Below are 19,269 nucleotides of genomic sequence, written 5' to 3' on the forward strand. Positions count from 1 at the left end.
TTCATTGACTACGACGAGGAGAAAATAAAAAGCATATGAGAATACAAAATCATCTTGATAATAAGGCTGAATATCTGCATAAAAGTGGCTTTTTCTGCCGCATTCATGTCGCTTCAAGTTGATAGCAAGCGAAAGTGAAGCAGACCGTACGATAAGTTCCGAGTTCAATGGTGTAATTGAGATGAAGGAGGTCGGAGAGGCAAGCAATCCTTCCTGTGCTGCGAACTGTAATATTGGCCGCCTTCGTCCTTACAAAATTAAAGCAAATTAGTCAGCAAAAATAAATAGAAGTCAAAGACGTTAAAAGAACCGGCCAGGCATGAAACTGAGAGTTCCCCTAAAGAAAGAGAGGAAAAGAGTGAGCGTAATACGACCGGAAATCACAATCCGTAAAAGAAAAGGCCCGTTTTACAAGGCACGCGCAACTTTTTATTCATTTTTTTTTATTTTTATTTTTAGGCGCACGCTATTGTGGTTATTTTATCACTTTATTGCTACAAACACTACCCGAAAAATCCGAGAAAGCAAGCAGGTGTCTGTATCCCCCTAGCCCCCCCCCCCCCCCCCCCTTCTTTTTTTCGCGAAACAAATTCTAACCTAACGCAAGACGAGTTTAAACAAGAAAATATATATTATACCGAAGCAGTAATCGAAAATGTATGCTCTATTAAACAAATAGATGCTTCGCTGCTCTCCGTCCGTCGCCTGAGAAAAGGCAACGCTCATGCGGCTCAAGAGAAGGCTTCAATATCGCATCAAAAACATGACGCGTCCCGTAAAAAAAAAAAAAAAAAAAAAAAAGCATTGGGGCTTTTTGCGTGGGGATTTCCTGCTTCCCATATTCGGTGGCGGTCGTTTCAATCCCCTTCCGCTTTATTACAAAAAAATAAAAACAAGAAAACCTTCCTGTTTTTTTCTTGTTTTTTTTTAGTTTCTTGGTGTTTAGGGAAAGCACTTCTGTTTAGTTCGCCCACCCCCAGACACGTCGAGACGATCAAGGAAAACCGCAGCATTCGGAGATCACAGGCCGCGTCGACGGTATGCGCCCGATTTCATCCCGATCTTCCGAATCTCAATAAAAATAAACAAAAACAGGTTTTTCTCTTTCTTCCTTACTCGGCGTATTGTTCCTTTTCGTACGTGCAAGAGGGCCACGCGTTTGCCCCCCACCCCCCCGTAAATCTTAAAATGGATGGATGCAAAAATCTTGAACGCCAGACTATCGAGTGCTCTAGAGTGTTCGCACTAAGCTGTGGGATGGAGGTGCTTTGTGGGGAAGTGCGTCGTTGATGGCGGTGAGATACCAAGGTCAAGGGCTGTGTCGGGTCTCATTGTTACTACGGTTCAAGTGTGAAAATAAATGTTACTCAAAGGGCGCGCTGAAAGTGCGAGCGGCTTACGATCGAGCGGGCTATGAGGGATTTTAGAGAGTACACGGGAAAAACGGGAGGACGAAAACGTAAAACATTGAGAAATGAAAAGTTCCAAGGCATACGGGACCTGCTTTTTAAAGTCTTGCTTGCCGTTTAATTTTTTTTCCTCGATCGCTTCAATGCAGCGAACATATATACGTTATAAATTATCCCATTAACGTCCAGATGATCAAAGTCTTTCAAATACGGAGTTCCAGCAAGCGCCTTAACTGAGAAATAGCTGATTGTCTTTCGACGAGGTAATAAATACTACAATAGCCGCCTACCCGTACACACAAAAGTGTGCCGACGTCAACCACCGTCATGGTTGCGATTAACTGTACCTAGAGAAGAACATCGGGAGAAAAAAGTAAAGAGAGACTCGCCGAGTAAACAAAAATGGGGAAAAAAAAGGAAGGAATCACCCGATTCAGACGCGTACTGCTGATTCAATCAGACTCATCTTGACGGAGCCAAAGCTATTGCGGAAGCACTCCTACTTCGTTCTGGGAACTTAAACAACCAACAAAAAAAAATCCGAAGAAAAGCCGACGACGCGGCGACGAACAGCGTTAAACCCAATCTTCGTGAATAAAAACCGAAAAAGGATTACGACAACGAAATAGCGGGGAAATCTTCGGCAGGGAAAAATAAACGAGATCAGAAACAACGTGCCCAAAAAGAGCTCAATAAAAGTTCAAACAAAACACAAAATTAAAGTTTCTTTTGAAAAAAAAAAGGAAAAAAGTAGTATTTGGGAACGTATAGAGAAGCAAGGTAAATCGACGAGGGAAAAGAGGGTGAGATAAGTCGAGAGTGAAAAGAGAAAGAGAGCAAGGGGGGACTAGGCAAGCGACACGGAAAGCAATTCGAAAATAGCTCCGGGTGCTTGGTTGGGTACCGCCGGGTGCGATAGGACACGGCTACGGGCGGCGGACGTGGGATTAAGCGCGCTCGCGCACACATACACAAAAAATACAGAGTGCCGAGTGTCGGTGCGGTTTGTTTCGTGCGTTGTTTTTTGCGCCGTTCGACGTATTGTCTTCACGCCGAGTTTGCTCGTTTCGCTGCCGGAGCGCTGTTGTTTTTTCGGCCTCCCTAAAACGGGATCCGAAAATATGAAAGCAAGCGTATCCTTTGGCTCCGTGTTCATTTTTGCCGGCGGCAGCGCGGCGAGAGAAGAACGCGATGGCGCTTTACAAACATGCCGAGCTTGCAATGTGCGAGAATATTGTGAGTTTGTTCGCCTTAGTTGTGTCTTCTTCCTAAGGATTGGGGGATCTGGCGTTGCCCGATTTTATGCGGAACGGATTGTCAACGGTGTATCTCTTTTTTTTATATATATATATATATATAATGTATGAGAGAGAGGAGAGCTGACGAAAAAAATTAGAAAGGAGGGCGACAACGCGTGGAACACCGAGAGCATGGTTCGTTGCGTACAGCGTGTTGTTAAGCGGTGATGAGAGTAACGCATGACGAAGAAAATGAGGCACGTTGTCAGAATGTAGTTTGTGGGTTACGGAGATCATGTGGGGCATTACAGGCTATAACGCTGTAAAACCGCCTTGCCAAATATACAGATGTTTTGCACCTGCACACCGGACCCCAAAAGAAACAAGAGAGAGTTTTAGTAAATCGTTCCGATACCCCCGATAGCCCCGATAACGATACTATGCATGCGCAAGGGAGGCGGTGGCGGAGTATCGGGTATCGTTATCGGAGTCATGGGAACGATCTACTAAAACTCTCTAAGAACTACGCGAGGGACGGTGCGTCCGCTCGTGAGTTGACGCCATGTATCATTTAGAGACGAGAAGCCAGCTCGATGACCAGGTCCGCGGGAATCAGGGCAGGAAAGGCTATAATGAGCGTAGCGAGCCAGTTGACAAGAACGTATGCGCTCGCAGTACTGTAACTAAGTGTGTACTAGAACTTTATAAAAAAAAAAACAAACGAGGTTAGGTGATGCACTTTGATTTTTGTTATGCCCTCGTTGAGAAAATATCGCGCCTAATCACTTTTATCTTCCCACTTTTTGTACTCAAGTCTAACTTTTTCGATTGCTTCTTCCTATCATCCCTTGTATCGAGAACAGTAGAACAGCTGGTGTCCACGAAACATTTCTAACCCAACACACAAACTATGTACGTTCCGCACACGAAAACTTCGCAGCCTTTCATATCATTTCCGTGAGTGTTCCCTCAAACCGCAGTCGCACTTCTAATCCATCGTACAACAGACAGTCAGAGACACTGTCTCATGCGTGTTTGTTCCTAGTATGCCGGTCACAATGCACAGACAAACCCTGTCTGTAGACATATTCTTTCCTAAGCATACGTATGTATAAAGCAAACATGCATGATGCGTATCCGAAGATAATTATGTCATCGTGTCCGCAGAGAATCTCCGTGCCTTTCGTATGATGTACGAGCAGAGCGACCGAGGCTGCGAAGCCCCAAGGCACCGGAACAACTGTCGCGAATATATGTTGTTGTATGCCATCAGGACCGCGGAACACAAAGGGGCATAAAGCATCCTTACAAAAACCCGCAGCAAAATGGGCCAATAGGTAAAAAAAGAGGAAGAAAAGAAACGAAAACCGATGAAGAAGGGGTCTGATTGGAAGAAGGCAACTAAGAGCCGCGGCAATAAATACGCGGCGGAGGAGCGGCCGTCTCCAGCGCCGCCGGTGGTAGCCGTCGGCGCGAACGGCACGGGCCCGTTATTTGGCAATCAATTACGTTGCGTCATTTCCGCTGGCAGCAGCTCTACTCCCCGACGCATCGATCACGGCCCCAAACCTCTCGCGAAGCGTCTCCCGGGGGCCAGCCTTCTCTGGCGAGCCGCAAGGGCCGCCGACGACCGCTCTTCTTCCTTCCAGCGATCGCCGGAGCCCTTCCTTATGTCCGCCTCCACCGCTCGCACTTTATTTCTAGAGAGCCTAGACCGAAAAGAGCAGGTTCATCTCAATTCTTAAACCGTTGGGAGCGTTTGCAATTTAATGGCGGATGCCTCCAGCGGAGACTGGTCGCAAGTGCGCGTGCGCTGCGTTCTCGCGTGGCGACGAGGAATGCGCGGACAGAGGGACGCTTTGAGACGATGAACGCTTTTGTCATCTCTTCAGCTCGCATGACCACGTGACCCCGATCGACCCGTCGGAAACACTCTGACAACTAGGCGCACTATTTATTTCCAGCGACGTACCTGCCACCTCGCGGATTTTCGAGAGAAAGAAGTCGAAGGGGCCGTCGCGAGACGGGCGTTTCGGCGCAACGGACTTGTCGTCTGAGAAAGAAATACAGAAAGTCGTCGAAGATATTGCGCGGCTGGGTGTTCGAACGGGGTGGGACCTTCGTCAAACCGGTACTTTGCTACTCATCTCCTAAAGGTGAAAATTGAAACACCGACGGAAGAGAAGGTACGAACGAGTTAAGTGGAACGCCGTGTATACGCAGAGTCAAGAATCCTGTCTGGCCTACGTGAATTCCCATGGACTTCATCGTCGAAAAAAAAAAAAGAGGCGTTTCGTCTAATCACATGCGGTCATCACGATTAATGCATCATAAACAAAGTCCGCCTTGACGACGAACCGGTCAAAGCAGCTGCGATCTCGGCTTAGCCCCGATGAAGCCAAAGCGAGCGTTTCGATCTCATGTACAGATAGCACAGTTACCTGCATCCTGTTATGGATGCAACTCGTGTTACAAGGAGTGGTATGACGGAAAAACTCACAACGGTCGAGATAGGTTTCACCAAGTGTTTTCTTCGCGTATACACAACTTACAATAGAGTTTTTGTAATACGTATAGGAGCAAACGCAGACCCCATACGTTAACGTTAACGTTGCGTCCTCCACACTGCGCATGCGCCATACGTACGTACTGCGGCGAGCCTTGCGTACGTACGCTCGCTATCGATTTTTGCGAACGTACGTAGCGGTCCCCTGCGTGCCATCTCGTTGCTCTCGTCGCGCACGGGAGAGCGCGAGACTAGCCCAGTTTGAAAAATGGCGGCGGTGAGGCAAACCAGCGGAAGTGCTACGCGCATTGTACGGGTTCGCTTTACCATTGAAGATGGCATCAACTTCCTCAAAGAAGTCAACGCGACGAACCCTTTCGAGCACCCACAACGATGGGTGTCGATAGCCAAGAACATTGGCCACGCCGTCGAACCAAAAAGGTGTTTACCGTGCGGTCGGTACAAAAAAAAAAAAAAAACACGTACACAACAGGCACACGAAAACACGCACTTTCGTCCTTCCGTAACAAAGCGAGGAGAATCGGGGCATTGGATTTGCTTGACCGAATACCCACCTTAGATTGTTTGAAGCAGTTTACAGGAGCACATCTAGATGGCGCTACAAGTCTCTACGTATGCGTTCTTCTTCCGCTGTACTAAAAGTGCGTATAGGCTCCTTGCATTGACGTCACATCGCACACATTTGCACACCAAGTAAAAGGAGGAGAGGGAAGCTGCTTTTGTAAGAATTTTGAGTGACGGGTTAATCTTCTATAATCTTCTGGGAGGAGAATAGCGACGCCTGTGCAAATCCGGAAGGCACAAAGGAGGGTCCTGATAAGAGGGGAGCTCCTTCTCCCCCTCTTCTCTGGAGGGTATCGGAAATGACGTCATGTGCAAGGAGCCTATTCGACGCGCTCCGTGACGTTCCGTCGACGCAACGTTAACGCTAACGTAGGGGGTTTGCGTTTGCCCCTATACGTATTACTAAAACTCTCTAATGATCGCAAAATCACGGCCCGGCGTGCGATCTTCGCAGCCCAGCACGCGTCATTTACCCGCTTGTGAAGGCGAGCAAAGTACGTGCCATATACGCAAGAACGCTAAAAATGGCACCGGCCAGAAGCCCGTTCTTTATATATTATTTTACAGAGTTTGCCTAGAATAAAATCGGTATTTCGCCCCAAGACCAGCCGCATTCTGGGAGAAAACAGGCCAAGAACTGTAGGCGCAGCAAACAAAGGCCGCGAAGGAATCAATTTACCGAAACTTTTTTTCTTCTTCCCTTCCCTCCATATTGTCTACGTTCTCTATATACACATAGAGCGGATATCGAGGCGATAGAAAAACACAAGAAAATAATAAAAAAAAAAGTAATATGCAAGAAAGAAAAAAAAAAACGGCAAGTTGGCTTGACCGAGCTGATATGTACGTCCTGCTCGCTGAGCCGTGAAGACGAGGCGGAAAACAAAAATCGATTTTGGCTTTTTCCGCCTGTTGTGAGGAGATTGCAAACCGAGATTGATTGAGAGCCCTTTAACGCGGCCGTCAAGGAGTCGACGGAGGAGGCGGACAAACAGTGCCCACACACAAAAACAAAAGATGCAAAAACAGTAAGAAAGAAAAACAAAGAACAAACAAACAGATACTTCGAAGAGGGAGTCCGCGAAACAAGTGAGTGCGGTGCGCGTAGCTAGACGTCGAAGTCGCCGATATAAAAAGAAAGCTGAAAAAGGAAATCAGTCTATATCTAGCTGCGCTTACCAAACTCTGAAAGCTGGAAACTAGCGACAATCGCGGGATAGCGCGCAACGTACGCAAAGGTGGTCAAAATTCGGATGTATTTTAGTACGTCGTAGGCGTTGCTCTTTTAAAGAGTTCCCCCAGAATCTAAAGAACAAAAAAAAGGGGCACCCTAAGAAATCTGGAGAGTTTACGTTCGCGCGAAGCACATGGAACAGCCAATCGCCGCAAGCTACGCAAGGAGCTCGGCCAAAGACGAGCCGTGAAATAGGTCTAGATTAAAAACAAAATTACGGCAAATTGTTAGGCAATCGTGTTGCATACGTGAAAAGTTCTAGCGTCACAAACGTTTAGCGATACTCTTGAGTTTCCAGATGCCAGGCCATTACATTCATGGCGCTCTTTAACAGATAGTTCGAAGCCTACCATGTGTACACTCGATAGTTGTCCCTGGAATGAAGCGACACTACCGCAAATCGAGCCGACAAACCTGGCGATCTTCCAGAGCTTCGCAAACTCCCGAGCTCCTCTCCCTCAGAGCGCACAGATGGTCAAGCTTCACTCCTCCTCGCCTACCCCTCTGGTCACGCGACCTCACCGTTAACCAATCAGCGTCGAGCACCTCACTGCTCCTCTCCCACCCGTCAACCAATCAGTGTCGAGCCTCGCGGCCACGCTTTTATCTGGGCTTCACGAAATGCCGAACACCCAGCCTTTTATGGTTAAACATATTTTCAGCCTCGTAGATTGCAGCAGTGCACTTTTTTTTACTTTTCAAACCCCCCCATCAGGCAACATTGGCGGTCACCACAACGTAAAACAAAAAAAAAAAGTCTGTATTTTTTTTTCAATGGCAAAAATAATTTACAAGTCGCCAAAAAGCTCATTTTTTGCCCAAATGTAGCTCTAGAGGTCCGAACCAGATGCAAAAATTTCAGCAGTAACCGCTATCTTATTCAAAAGTTAATTATAAGTGTTCTTTTTAAATAATTTTTGAATGGGAAAAATGGCGGCCGACAGAACTCTCTTGAAAAAAATGGAGCTCGATGGCGCCAGTGACCGAAACCGGGCGAAAATGGGCCTCATCTTCTTTCCACTGAAAATTTTAGGAACCCACTTACAACTTTTGATTATTATAACGGTTATTGTGGAAACTTTGGCACCTGGTTCTGACCTGTAGCGCTACATTTATACAGAGAATGAGCGTTCGGTGAAGCATGGTTTGCTTCTTCGGTGAAAAGAAACAAAACAAAACACAAACAGTGTACATTTTTGGGGGAACACCCCGTACACGGGCCAGATTTCGTAGAGCTGCGCAAGGGTGCTCAGTTAAAGGAACATCTCTCCACAAACGTTTGCCAAGGTGTTCAGTCGTGAAGTTACGGAGCGTCGTTGGATGCCCAATTGTGTCGAGGGCTGTTCAAGCTTGATTGTATAAAGTTGAAATCGCGCTGGCAATACCTTGATACTCTCCCTCTCCGGTCAAACGTTCTCCTCTCCCTCTTCAACCACCCAGCGACGGAGCAAAAAAGAGGCCCACTGCTGGCCCACTGCCCACTTCCGCGGTCATCTGAGCGCAAGGCGGCTGCAGCAGCACGGCTCTCCTGTTGACGCTGGCAGCGTAATTGTTGACTCACGGAGGTCCAATAAAGAGGGGCTCCGATCGGCCGGGAAAGCGGGCCGAGAGGAAACCGGACTCTGCCGCGATTCCCAATAAACAGTCGGCCCCTCGAGACGGAGCAACGGTGGGCTCGCCGATCTTCTCATCGGGGATCGATGCGCCCCACGGATCTCCCGTACAGTCGGCAATCGTTAGATCGCTGCCGCGGGGGTTCGGGCCCAGAGGATTGACGGAGGAGCGCGCGCCTCTTGCTGCTCGATTCGGGTCGTCTAATTGAAAGATGGCATCGTACCAAAAGAATAACTGTAATGATAACAATAAAAGTATGGAATGAATTTGCTCAGATGAGACATCATTAAAAGTTGGAAGTGAAAAAGTCAAAATCAAGCGAATTTCTCGGAGGTGCAAGCCGTATATACGAAAGCAATGAAGAGGGTGCAATTTACATATAGAGCTCCTGCGATCTAATTAGACATTATTGAGCGACGTTAATGCAAAAAGATCGCGAAACGCTAGTTCCGAAGAATATGTAAGGGCAGGATATGGGATTCCGCTGATTTCGACGGAATCCCGCGCCAGTATGGTCACACTGCTCTCGATATCTGCGAAGAAAGCTAGAAGCCTGTTTCTAAGGAAACCAAAAACGAAACGGTGAGGCTAAAGAGCATTCACCATCCCCCATGCCCACTCCACAGCTATGAGTATGTGTCGATACCTTCCACAACGCTTTTAGCAAGCATCACGGAACACACAGCAAACGTTCTCCCTACGAATCGACATCTGCAAAAGCCTCAAGGCTTGGGTCCCGCTTCGAGATCCCGCGAGAGAAAAGACCGCACACGCAGGCCCACGCGCCTGGGTTGCACAGGCGCATGTCGACCGGGTCAGAGGGCCCGCGCGTCTCTTGTATTACACGCCGATCCGTCACACATGGTCCCGGCGAAACGTCTCGGTTAGGCGTATCCATCACGCCGAAGCCAAAAAGACGAAATCCGCGAGAAGAGACCACCGCGTGGGCCTCGACAGAGATGCCATCCGCGCGCTGCTCCAAAGGATAAACAAAAGAAACAAAAGTACCGAAAAGCAAAATCCTGAGGTTCGCTGCGCGTCCCCTTTCCACTCCGCGCTGTCTTCCGCCTTTATTGTGGCGTCGTCGAACTACATAACTGTGTCTCGCTCTGGCATATGGACCTCAAGAAACGTTGAACGTGCGAGCGGGTAGCTGTGGTAGGTTCTCGCGCCACGTGGACCTCCATCACCGTGACCTCCATGCAGTCGATGCACGGACTACGGAACTAACCAACCGTTATATCCAATGCAGCAGTCCACTTGCATCCATAAAGAATTCCGTAACTATTCCTGCAGTGGTGCGTTTAGTAAAGACTAGTAGAGGCAGGCCTGCTTTGCCTGCTCGGAAGATCTAGTATGATTATATTTCGAAGACCGCAATCTAACAGGACGTGATACGTATAGTAATCAACGGCGGCAATAACGGAGGTAAAGTCTACAAACAACAACCTTTAGCGCATAAAACAGATTTTTTTTTTGTTCTTTTAATAGGAGCCGGGGGGGGGGGGGGGGGGGGGGTGAGGGTGCTTTCCGGCGTCAACTAATTTTTGTTATAAACTAAAGTAAATACGACAAATATCTCCTGGCAGTCATCGGTGCCCAACAGGTATACCTTTGTGTAGCTGCTATTCAATTTTACAGCCCTGCGCCATGCACACTATTTCCACAGACATGAACAAGGATTGGTGGTTAGCAAAAATAAGAAATAATGTTCGCCATCCGAATAACTCTTGAGTTCCAGCAAGCACTATATAAACTGCTCTTTCACGTCAATATACCACAAACGAAAGCAGATAACCCTCGAGTGCTTGCTCAAAACACCGACAGAAATTCCCGCTAGAACTTTACTTGCAAAGAGAAAGAACGAAAACTCTAGTTTCGGATCGAAAATCCGCGAAACGAGCACCTTTAAGGCCGGTTCTCACATGCAGCGAAGCGCTTATGTAGTGCTGCTCACGTGTCATCAGCGGCTCATAGTCTGCCATGAGAAATATTTTTGACGGTTCGATACAAAGCTGGTAAACGCTCCCGTCAGCACGCGCCTAGCGCGAGGGCAGCGCTATGCTTGTAGCGCTCCGCTGCATGTGTGAACAGGCCTTTAACCTGTTCACAGATACAGCGGAGCGCTAAGTTAAATGAGCGCTCCAGGGAGCGCTCTTGTGGCGCTTCTTGGCGCGTGAAGTTCTAATGAGATACCGACGGGCATCCAGCGAACCTTGTTCCCAGGCTGAGGGACGAGAGTTCTTTAAAAGGTGATTATTTCTTTAACTGCGTGTCTTTAAAACCAGGGTCACGCACATCGAATAGAAAGCGATGCGGTCGTACCTAATCAATTAGTCACTCAGAGTCCACGACGCTGGATCATCTGCCCGACCGTTTGGTTGGAGAGCAGCTCTTTGACTTCCTCTTCTTTCCCCGCCAAAGGAAAAATAACAACGGAATCGCCGTGCACCCGCTGTTCCGCAGCAGCAAGCGCGGCACAAGGGGCATGAGAGGGCTAACACAGCGCTTCTGAAGCGCTAACAGAGCGCTGCTGAAGCGCTAACTGAGCGCTACGTCACGCGCATAGAAAGCGCCACATGAGCGCTTTTTCGAGCGCTCACGTAGCGCTAACTTAGCGCTCTGTTTTATGTGTGAACTGGCCTTTATAGTGAAGCCCATCATCCAGGAACTAGGGAGCGCGAGTCTCACACCACGGTACCGCCATCGCTAAAAGTTGCGCATAGACTCTGGTTCAACGCACATTGGAGAAGCCGACCAAAAAGAAGCGACGTGGTAATCGGTAGGAAACTATCGGAGAGCCTCCTATGCCCTATTCCTTTTAACGTTGCGCTAGAAATGCGACAAGCGATTAAGGTGCCCTTATATTCTCGGTGACTGGCGGTGAACGTAAATAATATAATATTAATAGCTTTATTTACCATGTATAAGCATGGTGGGGGCTGAGGAAAAATGCTGTCCAAGCAGCTTGACTGGTTACCAGAGTATGAACTCTCGTAATCTCTTGGTATCTCCTTTTTATACGTGGTGCTTAGAGATTTATCTCTGGGCAGCTGGTGAAAAGGCACACCATGGAGTCTTTCCCGAACTCGAATGGCAGTTCGGGACACAACAGTAGACCATCGCTGAGGCAAACCTTTGAACTGAAGGGTGCATGAAACTGTGACCGGCGGCTGGTATTCAGTGGCGGCTATAACTGAGCCCCTTGTTGCTGGAGATGCAATAAGTAGCAGCTCGCTCCCAGCATGCGCTGTAAAGTAACCTATAGTTGGCTTCCAGCGCCCACACGTTGCATTGCGTTCATGTTCTTTCCTGCGACTGAAAAGGCCGCAAGAGAAGAAGCGATAGCCCGTACGCAGTCTGGCTGTGGGCTAGGAAAGCAGAAGTATATAGAGCGCTTGTCTGCTAGGACGAAGGGATGAATGAAGGAACGAGATTAGTCTAAATTTATTCGGTAGAATATGGCCCTCATAAAAGAAACGTCGAAATGTTGTCGTATTTCGACATAGTCAGCCGCGCAGGAACAACCTGTTTCGTATAACCAGTATTTGCAAAAAAGATTGCGGGAAAATGAAAAAGAAAAAAGAACGTAAAAACAAATTATTTAAAGATGTTTAGTGCAGAAGAAAGGACGCCCTTCAAGAACGTCGCGACGATAAATGCGTACGTTTATTAAACTAGTCGCGTTCGTTCAACCGGAGGAGGTTTGTACACTCGTAGTACTCGTACATATTTTTGGGCACGCCCGAATATATTTGTCGCAGCCCCAACCGCGTCTGTTTTTGGAAACCAAGTTGATTAGTTTCAGGTTTACGGCCCCACGCCGCTACGTTTCAGCATCCTCGCATTCCTGGCGAGTGATGGCATCGTTGCAACTAGAGTTGAGGCGAACACACGCATAAAAAAAAATACACGACCTTTTTCACTCAATGCATTTTGAGCCACATGCAAGTGTACTTGTTTCCTGTATGCATTGTTGCTACTATTATTATATGAGCGTTTAACAAGGCATCTATGCACGTTTTTTTGTTTTTTTTTATGGATTGGAAAGGCAGCTTGTTTTAAAAGGGGGCTTAGGTGTTTTACGGGGGAGACTTTCTTTTTTAACATCCAAATCCGGAAGCAAATAAAAAAAAAACCAGAAAAAAAACATACGTGGGCCTTTTTTTGTGTGTATTTGTGGATCTGTTTTATTTTTATTTGCTCGTATTTATTTGTTTCCTCGGAGGAGCTCGTAAAATTAGAGATGTCAATGCTCCCACATTGTGCCTCCAATTTCGTTAAACAAAATCAACGCAAAAAAAAAAAAAAAAACTGCCGTAAAATAAACGTAAACAGGCATTACAGCCAGCTTTTTTTTTTTGCGTTTAAATGGGAACTGTTTTCTATGCGCTGTGTGGGAAAAGGAGGCGCACGGGCCGTATTTTAATTATTAACTCTGCAGTCGAACATGCGCAGTTTCAGCCTGCACATCGGCGATTACGCCTACGGCAGCAGCGACAGTTTAAGAAACGCATGGGGTGGCTCGGCCCGAGAAACTTATTGTCGCTCCGTAACCAATGAAAGCACGGCAATCGCCGACAAGAACGCCAAAGAAGAAATCACGAAGCGAAAGACGAGAACATAAAATATAAGTCATGCCCCGCGTTTCTTCGCTAGTCGGTGACAATGGGCACGCTCAGGAAAATGTCCGCTCAATCTCTCACACGCGTAAAGCGAACTCAAACTCTACGGTCACCTAGAGTTTAAAAGACGCAGGGGGGTGGTTCATTATGTTCACATTTATCGCCACGTCCCGTGTTCCTTAAGCTGTCCGTGGCTACAGAAAGAGGCATCGCCAGAACGACGTGTTCGAACTCATTCACGCAGCGCGCAACGATAGCATCTTATGCGATATCCTCGGTTACAAATGAAACGCAAATGCTTTATCTGCCGCATTTACCGATCCGAAGGTTCGTAAACGGACACCATTGGGTTGTCTACATTATTGAACGCGATCACCGCGCCGCACGAGGAAATTCTCATTTTTGTTGGACTGGGCGCCATATTTGTGGGTGCTGTCTCGAGCGCATGCTCTGAACGAGCCCATATTAATAGGCTGCCAAGACGAGCAATCTTGAGGGTGCGGAAAACACGATACAAAAGAACTGTGGAAGCTCGACGTGAGCGCGAGCTCTCTACGCCTCGCTTCAAAGTCCGCAAGCGAGAAATGCAATCGGTATCGCGCTTGTGACGTCAATAGTCCCAGCACTGCCAAGGGTACCGTAGTTGCGTGCGTTGCCGCTTGGTGGCGTTAACGCGTGACAATCTCGCCTAGTAGTAACTAGTAATATCCGAGGTCTTTACGTCCTAGCTTGCCCGTAATGTCGTTTGCGGCCATAATGGTACCTTATGTGCCACGAGTTCACTGTGTTAGCTTTACACAGAAGTAGAGCTCGAGGGAACCGGCAAGTAGAAATAACCGCTAGTGCCCAGTAATGGCGATACCTGTAAGATTTGGACTCCGTATTTGAACGCGCTATTCACAGCGCATCCGATACGTCGTCGTCAACGTCGATGACGTTACACGACGTCAAGGCTTCGTCGTGACGGCGCGTCGACGTTGATGTTGGCGAAGGCGACCGCGTCACAACAGGTCAAGGCTTCGTCGTGACGTCGTAGTGACGTCACGTTGACGTCGACATTGACGACGACGTCACTCGACGTCAAGACAACGTGAACGCGACGACGACGTCGTGCGGCGTCAGGACGACATTAACGCGACATCATAACGACGTCTGATGTTTCGCAGAGCGTCGACGTCGACGACCACGTCGATGTTGTCTTGACGCGGCGCGACGTCACGACCGCGTTACAATGGCGACTTGACGTCACATAACGGCGTCGTCCTCCACGCGAAGCGACGTCAGGATGGCGAACGACTGCGACGACGTCACGACGAAAATCCAAGCGAAGCAAGCCATTTCGATCGCAGTACCACCACGCCAAGTTTCCACATTATGACCTTTAACTGAAAGCATATGCGGAGCCTGTAGCTCACCCCACCCAGTGATTTCTAGTTCACTGTAGCCATACTGCCGCGAACTGGCGCCGCTTCTAAGGAACTCATTACGTGACAGCGTTCCAAGGGAACTTCCCAGACCGCCACCAGACGGAATATCAAATCTCTTAACTTGTTTTAAGATCAGTTTCCTTGACTTTCCTGCCGGCAGTCCAGAGACACTAACTAGTCTAGGCTAGTTTTTTGTAGGCTGGCGGCACAACATAGACTGCATCTAAACAAAGAAATAAGTGTGAAATTTTCGTTTCCGTACCCCTTTAATAGCCGTGCGGTCATCTAAACAGGGACCACAGCCCAGAATTTCAAACAGCTAGACGAAAAAAAAAAAATCAAGAAAAGAAAAAAAAAAAAAAACGCGGTCGTTACGAAAATGAAAATAGAAGAGGCCTCATTTAGAGCTTCATCCGCTCTCTGAGCGGCGCGCCGAAGCTGCAATAATATACAGCTTCGCTAACCAACGGAAGGGCTGCCAAAACTCATATACCGCGAGCCGCCGGATGGAACGAATGGGGAGAGTGGTGAGTATCTTTTTTTTCTGTTTTTGTTTTATATATATATACATATATAAATTGTTCGGTTATTTGATTTCTTTTTTTTTTTTTTGGTCTGAGAACGAAGTTCCGCGTTCTGCAGATCCAATCTTTGCCCTGCAACGGTGGGAGATTCTAGGGGAGAGGGGGCGGATGGAGAGAAGGCGAGCCAAATGGACGCCACAGATTGAAGGCACAAAAAAACGGGAGCGCCGGCTGGGCTCTGCCTCTGCGTGCTACACAAACCGCAGGATAAGAAAAAAAAGAAAGAAAGAAACGAGGCGGAACGCGTGAAAAGAGAGAACAGGACGCAACACGATCTAACAAAAGACCGACCGTAAACAAAGATGGCCGACTTTATAGCGCGGCCAATAGCGTATCGCCTTTCCGCCGCTCCCTTTATCAAAAATGGTCCGCTCCCCCTCCCCCTCCCTTCTCACTCTCTCCCCGAGAAAAAATGAATGAAAAATAAAGAGAAAGAAACCTATTCGAGAATAATGCGGAAAACGAGGGAAAAAAAAGATGAGCAGTGCATGAAGAGCCAAGCGCGCAGCTATGCGCCCGAGCGCCATTTTGTAATATTTGGTGCTTCAAAAAGGTCGGAGTTTCTCCCAAGATACCTTTTTTTCCCGACGAGACAAACTGCGCCTTGTTTATACACAAGAGTCATACGTCCCGAATATGAAAACAGAGCACCTTTATATTCCCACACTTTGGATTCATCTTTTTTTTTTCTTTACGTCATTTTTCACTCGTTTGTTTACGGTGTTTTTGGTTGTTGCTTCTGCCAATATTATTGATGTTCATTTTCTTCGCTTCTCGAGTTCTTTTTTTTTTTTTTTTTTTTCTCTGTAGGATGCTATCTGTAGGATTTCTCTGTAGGATTTTTGTAGGGTGTAGGATATACACCTTGCGCCGCGTCCCACCAGAACGGAAGGAACGGGGTCCTCAACGGTCCAGAAACGGAGCGAAAGCGAGACGGAGGGGAAGAGGTAGAAAGAAAGGGAAAGACAGAACATATTCCAAGGGACGGAAAGTATCGCGGGGAGCAATCTCGGGAGAGTCACGTCTTGGATATCGAAGGCTCGTTTTGGGAAAGTGAGGCACGCCACGTTGCACGCACGCCAAAAAGAAAAGATTTCAAACTAGCAAGAAAGCGCGTACACGCACTCTACAGAAGAAGAAAAAAAAAAGTGATCTAAAGTGCAGCAGAAGCAGCAGCAACAACTCCTCTTTCTCGGCGCGGTCTGTCTCATCCCTCCACCTCCGTCTCTAAAGGAACTCTCACTTTCTTTTTCTTCCTTTTTTTTTTCTCTCCCTGAACTCGAACGTACGTATGCGACCAGTGTTGCTCGCATTGATTCCGTCGCGGCGGCGGCGTCTTCCTCGCCTTCTCTCGGTTACATCGACGCTTTTCCTTCTCTCGAAAAGCAGCCAGTTTCTTTTCTTCCCCTATCTTCACCAGCGTCTTCTTTTTCCCGAAATGTCCCTCTCTTCCAGCCACAATAAAAAAGGGGGAAAAAAAAAAGGACGGAGGGGAGGACGGAAATGTGTTTCTCGGGAACTGCCACCATCGGCGGACGGATAGCAATTTAGATACAGTATCGGAGGACGTCGCTTCCTCGGCACGGCGCTAGGGACGGAAAGGAAGGCCCGCTGTGGCGGGGACAGGGGAGAAACCATTGACTTCTCGAGGAGGTTTCGCGGGAAAGGAGGAAAGGCGCGATTGTTTCGGGGCAAATTGGCAGCCGGCCCGGTTCGGGAACGATGTGCCGAATTGAGCCCCCCCCTCCTCTTCCCCTCTTTCTCGCGTAATTGACTGCGGCGTCCGATGGCTCCAGGGCTAGAGAAGGCATCGGTCGCCGGGATGAACGACGCTGGTGCTTCCTGGTAGCACGTTTCGCAAGTCGAGGCTTTCTAAAGTTCATGGGTTCCCCGTCGTATCTGTAGACAGTGTGGATATGTCAAAGGACTGCCTCCGTACACAGTGTTTTTTTGTTTTTTTTTTCGGGATGACAAGTGTTATCGGGACTATAAGTGCAATAAACGGCCGTTTTCAACGAAGGCGTTGGTATGCAAGCCGAAACTCAGTATAAATCGCACATAATCACGTAGCGCCGCGAAGGATGGCGCGCGGAGTTGCTGCAACTTACGAGTTCCGGTATAGGCTCCCTAGGGGAGCCCGAGTTGCGCGTTCATCCCCGCAGCGTCGTCTTTCCTGCATGGCATTTGATCCTCCTCCTCACGTGATCGAATCTCGGCGAATAGCGGCGCAGCGGAAAACAGACGCGCAACTTCGGCTCCTAACTGTTGCAGCCGCAAGCCTATATCGGCCACGCTTCCGCCCATCCTCGGACGTTGAAGGAGCAGGCCACCGGCGGGTGTTCTGACGTTCCTCTCTCACTGTAAACATCAATATGGCCTACTTTGCACACAGTTAAACTTCGTGCTCAGAAAATAATAAAACGCATATACGCCACACAGACGAAAATTAAAAAAAGAAAATAAAACGCGTGTTTGAGAGCTGTTTCTAAACACGCGACCCGAAAACACAGTCTCCGTCGTGAATTCAAAAGTGAGAAAATGTATAATAAAAACAACAGATCGGTACCGCACACACCAGTGAACATCCTGACTAGTTCGCCATTGTCACCTCTCCATCATTCTGTCCTCCCTAATCTATATATCTACCGGCTCACTCGACTTCGACAATTCCTTTTCTTGAAACACTGTTTCAAGTTCCCGACAGCTCTTGCTATGCTCCGTTAGATTTGTGCGGGTAAACAGAGCAAGAAAAGATAAGGCAACAACTATACCGGTCACGTTGTTTAAAAAAAAAACAACAACATTAGAGCAGTTATATTTTCAGATCAAAAGAAAGGGGGGGGGGGGGGCGTTCTTTCCTTATAAACTCGGCACGGCACACAAAAATAACATTGTAGAGGCATGCACGCGTTACTTAATTAACTCCGCGTAAAGATAAAGTTTTACCGCACGTTTTACGCTCTCGAGTCTTCCAGCGATAACGACAGCAAACTTCACTTCGACTAAATAAAAATTAAGCTATACGTGACGAAAAACGTACGGCACGGCTTCTTCATGGGCCTCATTTCTAACGAATTCAATCAAAAGTAACAGTGCCTAAGATCCACGCGGAGCGATATCGATAATTCGGGAATTCTCGAAAAATAACCAGACCGAAACTTCCGCTTTTTTCGCCGCTGTTTATGACGCTATCCAGGACTAGCTTCACCTACATTATACCGGCTAGGGTGGAAAATCGGGAGTTAAAGGCCGACGACCAGACTCAAGATTCTGCAAGGCAGAAGATCCTTCTCGCCATGGGCAGGAGGAAACCGGCAACGGTGGACAGGGTAGCAGGGGGAGAGGAGGAAGCGAGGGGAAAGTGGAAAGCGCGAACTGGTCGTCGGGCTTTAAAAATGGTATTTTAATCGATTGAATATTCGACATGGAGATTGGAATAATCACAGGTGCTAGAGTAATATGGTAGACATGCCGTATTAACCAGAGTCCTCATTGTTCATGTTAGTAATGAAAATCATAGATTGACTAGAAAAACAAACGAAAACAAAAACCTCACCCTTTCGTGTTCATCCCTGCTTTCGGTTAGTTTCTCTCATACAATGCCGTGACACAGCGCTCGGTTTGCCTGTTACTAATACTTGCTTCTTAGCTCTGCTATTCTTTCTCGTGTACCCGTCGTAAATTATCGCCGAAGTATATATATTTTTTTCCTTAGTCGCGATGTGCACTTTGGGTATATCGAAGGAAAGAACAGTGGAACGCGATAGCTTAACATATAAACTCCCGCCCATTCCCAGACCGCGCAAGTGTTACCTTAGATGAACGAAATGTATGTCGACGCCTCTACATGCCATCTGGCGACAACATTGGTGTACCGCGATTTGAAGTGCCTTTTGTTTTCTGACCTATTACCATGTAATAAATAAAATTTAAAAAAAAATTATCACAGGGTGGCCTAGTCTAGCCTGTCCGGCTACAACCGAAGGGTAGTGGGTTCGAATAACGCCAAAACGTCTTAATTTCTTTTTCCCTTAAAGTCAATGAATC

General features: G+C 47.7%; 1 protein-coding gene across 1 annotated transcript in view; it reads right to left on the bottom strand.

Annotated features, from left to right (window-relative positions):
• Positions 1-19,269, bottom strand: part of LOC8040786 — a 741,318-nt gene that overhangs the window by 135,486 nt on the left and 586,563 nt on the right. The gene's annotated exons all lie outside the window — the stretch shown is intronic.

This window comes from Ixodes scapularis, unplaced genomic scaffold (genome assembly GCF_016920785.2).
Source record: "Ixodes scapularis isolate PalLabHiFi unplaced genomic scaffold, ASM1692078v2 PGA_scaffold5__190_contigs__length_132052651, whole genome shotgun sequence".
Classification (NCBI taxonomy): Eukaryota; Metazoa; Arthropoda; class Arachnida; order Ixodida; family Ixodidae; genus Ixodes; species Ixodes scapularis.